The following is an 8,414-nucleotide window of genomic DNA, read 5'->3' on the forward strand; positions in this document are numbered from 1 at the left end:
ATAACTTCATGGTTCTCCCTCTTTAGCAACAACGATATATTCATTATGAGGGTACCTTGTAGAAAGTCGTCTCACTCGAGTACAGTGTCTAGTCTATTCTTCAGGTTGAGAATCCAGCTCATCATGTTTATCTCAGATCTCGTTATCCTAGACCTCAACATCTTGGCCTTATCAACTTGTTCATTTTCAACATTTTCTTCATTTTTTTTATCTTTCCCCCAGCTTCAGCTCAGACAAGAGGGTTAGGTTCTTCACTTCGGCCAGCAACCTAGACTTTAGGATTCGAGATGTCTTGAATAGTCTCATGAAAGATAATATCTCGGTTTCTCACTATTTTCTTATTGATTGGATCCCAAAGTCGGAACTCGAACTCACATCTCGAAAAACTGAAGTAAATACATTCTTTAGTCTTTGCATCAAGCTTCACCCTTTCATCTTTAGGAACATGCATGAAAGCTCGACATCTAAATACCTTAAGGTGATCATACGCTACTTTCTGACTTGTCCATACTTCTTTAGGAATTTCTCCTTTTATTGGTCGTGATGGTGAGAGGTTTATTAAGTAAACAACAGTTCTAATAGCTTCGCCCCAAAAAGATTTAGCCAATCCAGCATGTGATACCATGCTTCAGACCCTTTCTTCAATAGTCCTGATCATCCTTTCACCAACTCCATTCAGTTGAGGAGTCTTCTCAAGTCGGATCCCGACGCTCTACAATATGCATTAAATAGGCCGCAATACTCACCACCATTGTCAGATCGGACCACTTTCAGCTTATTGTCAGTCTCCCTTTCCACCATAGCATGAAATTCTGTGAAGGCTTGGAGTACCTGGTCTTTAGATTTCAACTACACACATACACTTTGAGGGAATGATCATCAATAAAACAAATAAAATACTAAGCTCCACCAAGGGATCTCTCCGACATGAAACATACATCAGTATGGACGAGGTAAAGAATGTACCTGTATCGTCTGGGTTGATCCGGTCTCACAAAAGAAACTCGATGCTGCTTTCCAGCTAGACAATGTGTGCAACTCTCCAACACTTGGCCCTTCAACCTGATTAATGATCATTGCTTATTCCAAATTTGGAGCCCTTTCTCACTCATATGGCCAAGGTGTTTATGCCATAACTCCATACTAGGTGCATCTCGGATAGAATTGACTTCTCCACCATTTATCTTTCTTTGCATCACGTACAAGGAGCCTTATTTCTTACCTCGGGTAACCACCAAATTTTCCTTGGCCAATTTCCATCTACCAATTCTGAAGTAGTTTACTAACCCGACATCGTCAAGCTTGCCAACCTAGATTAAGCTCAAACGCATGTCAGGCACATGCCTTACATCATTCAACACAAGTTGGCGTCTGACATCCGTGGTCAGGGTTACATCACCGACACCAATAATCTTACTCGTCACTTGATTTCCCATCTTCAAGACTCCAAAATCACAACCTCTATATAAGGAGAAAAAATCTTTGTGTGGAGTGACGTGAAAGGAGGCACCAAATCAACAATCCAGGTGCAGTCATCATATCCAACATTCAAAAAATTATCTTCACCGAGAATTTCAATTCATATTTTGGCCAAGACCGAGCTCTGGATTTATCACGTCTATCACGACCCCGACTCTTGCTACGAGCCTGGGTTTCAGACCTTCCTCTATTATTGGTCACATTTCCCTTAGATATGTTAGTTACACCTCGCTCCCTTATCTTGGATTCCTCATTCAGGAGACTGTCTGTCACGGTGTCTATCTTTAATTTTCCATCTAGAGCCGAGTCACTCAATGTCAATATCAGAGCATCCCAACTTTCTGGCAACAAGCTCAGTAGCAGCAATGCCTGCATCCAGTCATCTATCTTCATCTCGGCTTTAGACAATTGATTCACAATACCTTTGTAGGTGTTGAGGTGTTCAATTATGCTTATGTCATTCTTGGATTCCAGTTTCACAAGTCGACGAACTAGGTGTGCTTTGTTCCTGAGAGTCTTCTTTTGAATCATGAACTCCAACTTCGTCCATAACTCGTACGCGTTCGTGAAACATGCTCAAAAAGGCTTTTATCAATGTATTTTCTGATCATGGCCACCGCCTTCTTATTCAGGATCTCTCACTCCTTCTCGGTCTTGCCTTCAAGCTTCTCTTCATGGACGATGGACTCATATATGTCCTTGCAGTACAGGTGGTCTTCCATCATCGGTCTTCAATAAGTAAAGTTGTTTGCGGTCAGCTTGAACATGTTGCCGTTATGGGCTACACCACTAGTCTTCATCTCGTCTCCTTTAGAACCCATTGAACTCGGGCTCTGATACCACTGTTGGGACGAACTCGGTCCCTCAATGTCGATGCAAAAGCCTTTGCAGATGTTAAACGTCGAGCTATGAGTTCAGTACAATCAGAGGTCAACCTGAGTCACCAGGTCAGCCAGTGCAGCAGAAACGAAAAACGCAGAAGGAGAAAGAAATAGGTAAACATAGAAAACTTTTAACGTGGAAAAACCTTCTCCAATGTGAAGAAGTAAAAATCCACGGGACACTAGTCCAGAATCAAACTTTCGCTATGAAAATAATGGGTACAAGATATCAAACTTCACCAATAATGGTGATACACTCAAACCTCGCCTACAATTGTGATATTCTCTCAAACTTCCCTAAGGAGGTTTAACATTCAAGCTTCTCTTTAAATGTTCTCTCAAAATTGTTTTCAAAACAATGTTATAAAAATCGGACCGACCCGGCCGGGTCGACCTGGAAACCGGTGAACCGATCATGTAACCGGTCCGGTTTTCATATTGAACCGGCCATGTTACAGAACCAGTGTGACCTGGTCGACCCGACCGGTTTTCGTAAAAACCGGTGACTCGGTCGGTTCAACTGGTGACCCGGCCCGGTCTATATAAAAAAAAACTAATTTATTTTCATAAACTAATGTCTTCTATTTTTTTACTCTCAAACACAAATGATTTGTTTTCTTTTAAAATATTTGAGTGATTCGTAACTTATTAACTTACATAGATTATGTACCTACAACACTAATATTATCTTGATTATGCAATATGCATGAAATTTTGATTTGATTTATAGTTAGAGATGTCGTTTACTGAACCTAAAATACTAGTATCGCAAATATTATATGTTTGATTGATCTTTTGTTGGACAACATGATGTGTAATTTATTATTTTCATATTAAAATATTTGAATTGATATATTTTTTTACAAGTATTTAAGTATATTTATAGTTTTTTTAATATAAATTGTAGATTTACATATACTTATCGGGTCATGCGGTTGAACCAGTGACCCACTGGTTGAACCACTGACTCAGTACCTCGACCGGGTTTAATAACATTGTTTCAAAATGTCAAAATATCTAACTTTAACCTCTCACATAATACAAGCTTATATAAGAGAGGAGAGAAGATTTTAGAATATCAAAAGTGTGAATTAGGGTTACTTGAGCCCTAATTTCTTTGAGTTTCTTGAGCCCCATTCACCAACATTGAGCCTTGATAACATTTAAGGAGGAAAAACCCAATATATGGATTTGGATACTCTCATGTGAAAAATCACAAGACCATGTCATGTAGGAAATCATAATCATACAAAGATAGATCAATAGTAATAAAGGAGGAGAGAAAAAAAGGGTTAAAATAAGTAGTTACAAAATCATAACTGTTGATTTATCTTTGTATAATTATGATATTCTCACATGACCATATCATGTTTTTTTCTTCATAATATATATATATATATATATATATATATATATATATATATATATATATATATATATATATATATAGAGGAAGGATATTCTCACTACCAAAATTTTTCACTACCAACCGTTAGATTAACATTTTCTCTCTCTTCAAAAACTTTTTAACATTCTCTCTCTCTTTGATCCAATGGTGATGTGATGGGTAGTAAGTTAGTAGTAAAAAATGTTAGTAGTTAGAATATCCTTAGTTATATATATATATATATATATATATATATATATGAGGTAGGATCTTTTGACACCGGTGTCAATTTTGAAGTTTGACACCTCGTCTGAGAGCCGTTAGATCCTAAAAGATCTATGGTGTCATATGCTTACAAATCAGAGTCGTTGATCTTTTTGGATCTAACGGCTCTGAGATGAGGTGTCAAATTTCAAATTTGACACCGGTGTCAAAGGATCCTGCCTATATATATATATATATATATATATATATATATATATATATATAGAGAGAGAGAGAGTAGTTCGATATCATAAGGAAAATTTCTCTTTGATTGAGATTTATCGAAATTTAGTTTATGATTTCAAGATTGGTCCTTTGATGAATTGGACTTCATTTTTTTAATAATGGAGGATTTATTTATTTATAATTATTTTCCTGTTATCGATTCGGTTCTCTTGTAAAGTATTATTAAGAGTAAATACCCTTTTTAGTCTCTGGCAATATCCACGAAGGCGTTTTCAGTCCCTGGCAATAAAAAAAGGGACAAATTAGTCCATAAAATAACAAAAAAAAGAGCCACGTTAGTCCTTCTGTTAACTCCTCCGTAACGGCTCAACTAACGGTGCCCATGTGGCACGTTAGTGTGATGACGCAGCTTGGACGTTTGATAGCATGGATGAAGAGACGACGACGTTTTGTTGCAAATGAGTTGAAAAGCTTTCCAAAGTAGCTTACGACGTCATTTCTTGGTTTTTGCAAGAAAAGAAAAAGAACACAATTATCTTGCTTTTGTTTATGATCTTCAAGAATCCCTTCTTAACCTTGTGATTTTTCAAACTATAGCTGCATAGGTGTTAGCGTTCCTCTCCAATAACAAAATATCTTTAACCATCTGGTAAATTTGATCGTTTTCTTAAATCCAATAACAAAATAACCTTGTCATCAGTTACGTCTGACACTGTCTTCCAAGAAACGAACTCGAGCTTAATTTGCAGTGTTGCATTTGGTGGAACTACACCTTTGTCACTATGCGCTGGTTTACCCTTCTCACCAAATCCATCTATAAACCAACAAAGAAATGCATGAAACTTTGAACTAAAAGAGTAAATGGAGATAATATCAATATTACTTGTCATATAGTTTTCCAAAAAATAAAATAAAAAATAAAAAATTCATATCACCATTTACTAAAGCATTATGTAGATAACTTACATTGTGGCTTCACAGTCAAAATAACTCTCTCTCCCTTCTTCATGGTTTTAACAGCCTTTGACAAAGCAGGACAAAAATGACCTATCATAGAGTAAAACATTAATGTAAGATACCACACAAAAGCAAAATTAGAATAAGAGATTAACAAAATTTGTAGGCACTGACCTTCTTTAACTGTGAACTCCACTCCATCAGATTTCGTTACAAGTGTTCCATCATCAAGACGTGCTTCATACTTAACTGCAACACCAAGAGTACAGTTTATAGTTAAGACTAAGTTAAATAATACAGCGATAAAATATCAAGGATATATGTAAGAAACATGTATACCTAAGACCTCATCAGGATCCTTGGGATTCTCCCATTTCTCCCCCTCAGTAAGTATCTTCTTAAACAAACCTTTATCCTTACATATGTCCTTCACACTAGTCTAAGACAGAAGCTCAACATCAATTGGAGAGTCAGATTTACCATAAGCTAGCTCAGGTGGGATGGTGAAAATGGCATTTTCACCTTTCTTCATGGTTTTAATACCTTAATCCCATCCTTTAATAACTTCGTGGATATGAGCGTCCAAATGAGGGAGCCATTGTGAAATGTAATGCTCATTAATGTGAATGATGATTTTTGCTTTGTTAATGGACCTAGAATGTGTTTTTGGTATTTTCTTCCTCCTTTTTCATCTTTGCAGTGAAACTAATTGGTAAGCTGCAAGATGGTACTCTCTTTCTGAAGAAGGGCCATGATGATGAAGGGCAGCTGTTTGAATTCAAAACATATGAAGGTAATAGGAAACGTCCCAATGTTTCTTCCCACCTTCCATAAATTTATTTTTATGCTAACTACAACTAATGTTTGATGTGTTGAACAGAGCAAGTAATTGATGGGCTTGACAGAGCTGTGTTGACCATGAAGAAGGGTGAGGTTGCATCGTTGACTATTGCACCTGAGTATGCTTTTGGCTTGTCGGAGTCCCAGCAGGAATTGGCAGGAAACGTCATGTAAACATAACAGATGGATTTAAGAAAACAATCAAATTTACCAGATAGTTAAATATATTTTGTTATTGGAGAGGAACGCTAACACCCATGCAGCTATAGTTTGAAAAATCACAAGGTTAAGAAGGGATTCTTGAAGATCAGAAACAAAAGCAAGAGAACTGTGTTCTTTTTCTTTTCCTGCAAAAACCAAGAAACGACGTCGTAAGCTACTTTGGAAAGCTTCTCAACCCATTTGCAACAAAATGTCGTCGTCTCTTCATCCATGCTGTCAAACGTCCAAGCCGCGTCATCACACTAACGTGCCACATGGGCACCGTTAGTTTAGCCGTTACGGTGGAGTTAACAGAAGGACCAACGTGGCCCCCTTTTTTGTTATTTTAGGGACCAATTTGTCCCCTTTTTATTGTCAAGGACTGAAAAGGCCTTCGTGGATATTGCCAGGGACTAAAAAAGGTATTTACTCTATTATTAAATAAACAAAGACGTAAACCTCTTTCTTGAATAATGAATTCATGTCCAATCTCTTTTAATTGATAACATGTTTTGAATAAATCATTTCAAAGAATAACACATTTTTACTTCATTATTAGCATATAAAAATAGGTTCTCTTTTTCTGCAGTTACTGCAGATAAGTTATCTGCAGTAAGCCTAATACGACGTCGTTTTGGACGGAAATCATGGTATTTTTGTAATTTTAATTTATTTCAGGATTATTATAGTATTTATAATTATAATTATTTAATTTTTGAATTCCAAAATGACGTTATTTTGTGAATAAATGCAGATAACTTATCTGCATTAATGCAAAAATATTATTCTGTATAAAAATTAGGGTTTGTTTTCCTCGTGTTGTAGGAAAATAGTACCCCTTTCCTACACACACAAACATAGAGAGGAGAGAGAAAAGAGTGGTGAGAGAAAATAAAAAAAGTGGGATCCATGTGCTTTTGTGTATTTGTAGAAAAATAATACTGTTTTCCTATAACATGATACTTGACTTTCCCATAAAAATTACCCTACCCTCGTTAGAAAGTCGTACGTGAGACTCAAATATAAGAACAATTGAGCAATTTTTTGGTTTTAAGACAAACCAAAATGATAGATACGTGATTGTAATAAGAGAAGGCCATCTAATTAGACTAAGTACATGTTTGGATGTTTTTTTTTTTTTTTTTATTAAGTTAGAAGTTATTTATAAGCATAAGTTAGGTAAAACATATTTTAATAAAAGCTTCTACAATGAAAAACTCTTTTTTTTTATAATGAAGAAAAAAGTTAAAAGCTAAAAGCTCCTATGATGAGTTTTTTTAAAGCTTTTATCTACTTTTCTTAAATTGTGTGCTTTTTAAAAAAAATGAAGAGCTATAAAGATAGAAAGAAATAGTTTTATTGAAATATGTGTTTTTAAACTAAAATTTTTATGTAATTAACAAACAGCTTTTAGTCTTTCTTTAATCTTTAGCTTATAAATAGTTTCTAGCTTAAAAAAGAGAGGATCCAAACAGGCTCTACATATAAGTTTTACTTGCTTTAATTGAAAATTATTTTATTTATTATTTTTAGAAATTTAATATTTCATTTTTTATGATTTTAATTTTCATATTTAATTATTTATCTAGATAGGTTAACTCTCATAGGAAGTTAGCTTACCTGATTAACATAATCTTTCTAATAATCATATAACTTCGAATTTAAATATAAGGGTTTAAAAAAAAGTTAAGCTAATTCTCTAACTTTATAATATACTAAAATATTGTACTGCGTGTGAACTTTAAATATGACGCGTGGATGGATCAATCGGTCCATTTAGATGTAATATATATTTTTTAAATTAATTAACTTCATATATTAAAGGACATAGGATAACGATAGTTATTTATATAGCTAATGAATACATAATTAAGGTGTCCTTTGACTTAAGAGCAACTGTCCATATCCATCCATATCCATCGTATAAGAACATAACAATCGAATTTAGTGGACAATGTGTCCATATACGACGTAATAAAGAATTGCAGATCGAACTGATCTTCGCTGTATTCATCTTAATCATTTGGTCACATTTCCTTTTCTGTTATAAATCGACTAATCAAACCAAAAAAGGTATATCAATAATATTTCATTATCATACGAAAGTGTCAATATGCTTTTACTTACTGTAAAATAGAATATTTTGAAGGAATTATTAATTTTATATTTGAAAATTTCTATAGTGTTGTAAATATTCAAGCATTTTTTTTTGTAAATAT

The 8,414-nt window shown here is 34.7% G+C and overlaps 1 long non-coding RNA gene across 1 annotated transcript; it reads right to left on the bottom strand.

Moving 5' to 3' along the window:
* Window positions 1–4,983: 4,983 nt before the first annotated feature.
* LOC133292003 (uncharacterized) lies at window positions 4,984–5,410 on the bottom strand. The gene is made up of 3 exons (XR_009748853.1): window positions 5,329–5,410; window positions 5,164–5,244; window positions 4,984–5,011 (listed from the first exon to the last, which is right to left on the bottom strand). It is a non-coding gene; the product is annotated as an uncharacterized LOC133292003 (long non-coding RNA).
* Between the last annotated feature and the right edge of the window lie 3,004 nt (window positions 5,411–8,414).

Source organism: Gastrolobium bilobum, unplaced genomic scaffold (genome assembly GCF_033153095.1).
Source record: "Gastrolobium bilobum isolate Gb01-03AN ecotype WA unplaced genomic scaffold, APGP_CSIRO_Gbil_v1 utg5369, whole genome shotgun sequence".
NCBI classification, from domain to species: domain Eukaryota; kingdom Viridiplantae; phylum Streptophyta; class Magnoliopsida; order Fabales; family Fabaceae; genus Gastrolobium; species Gastrolobium bilobum.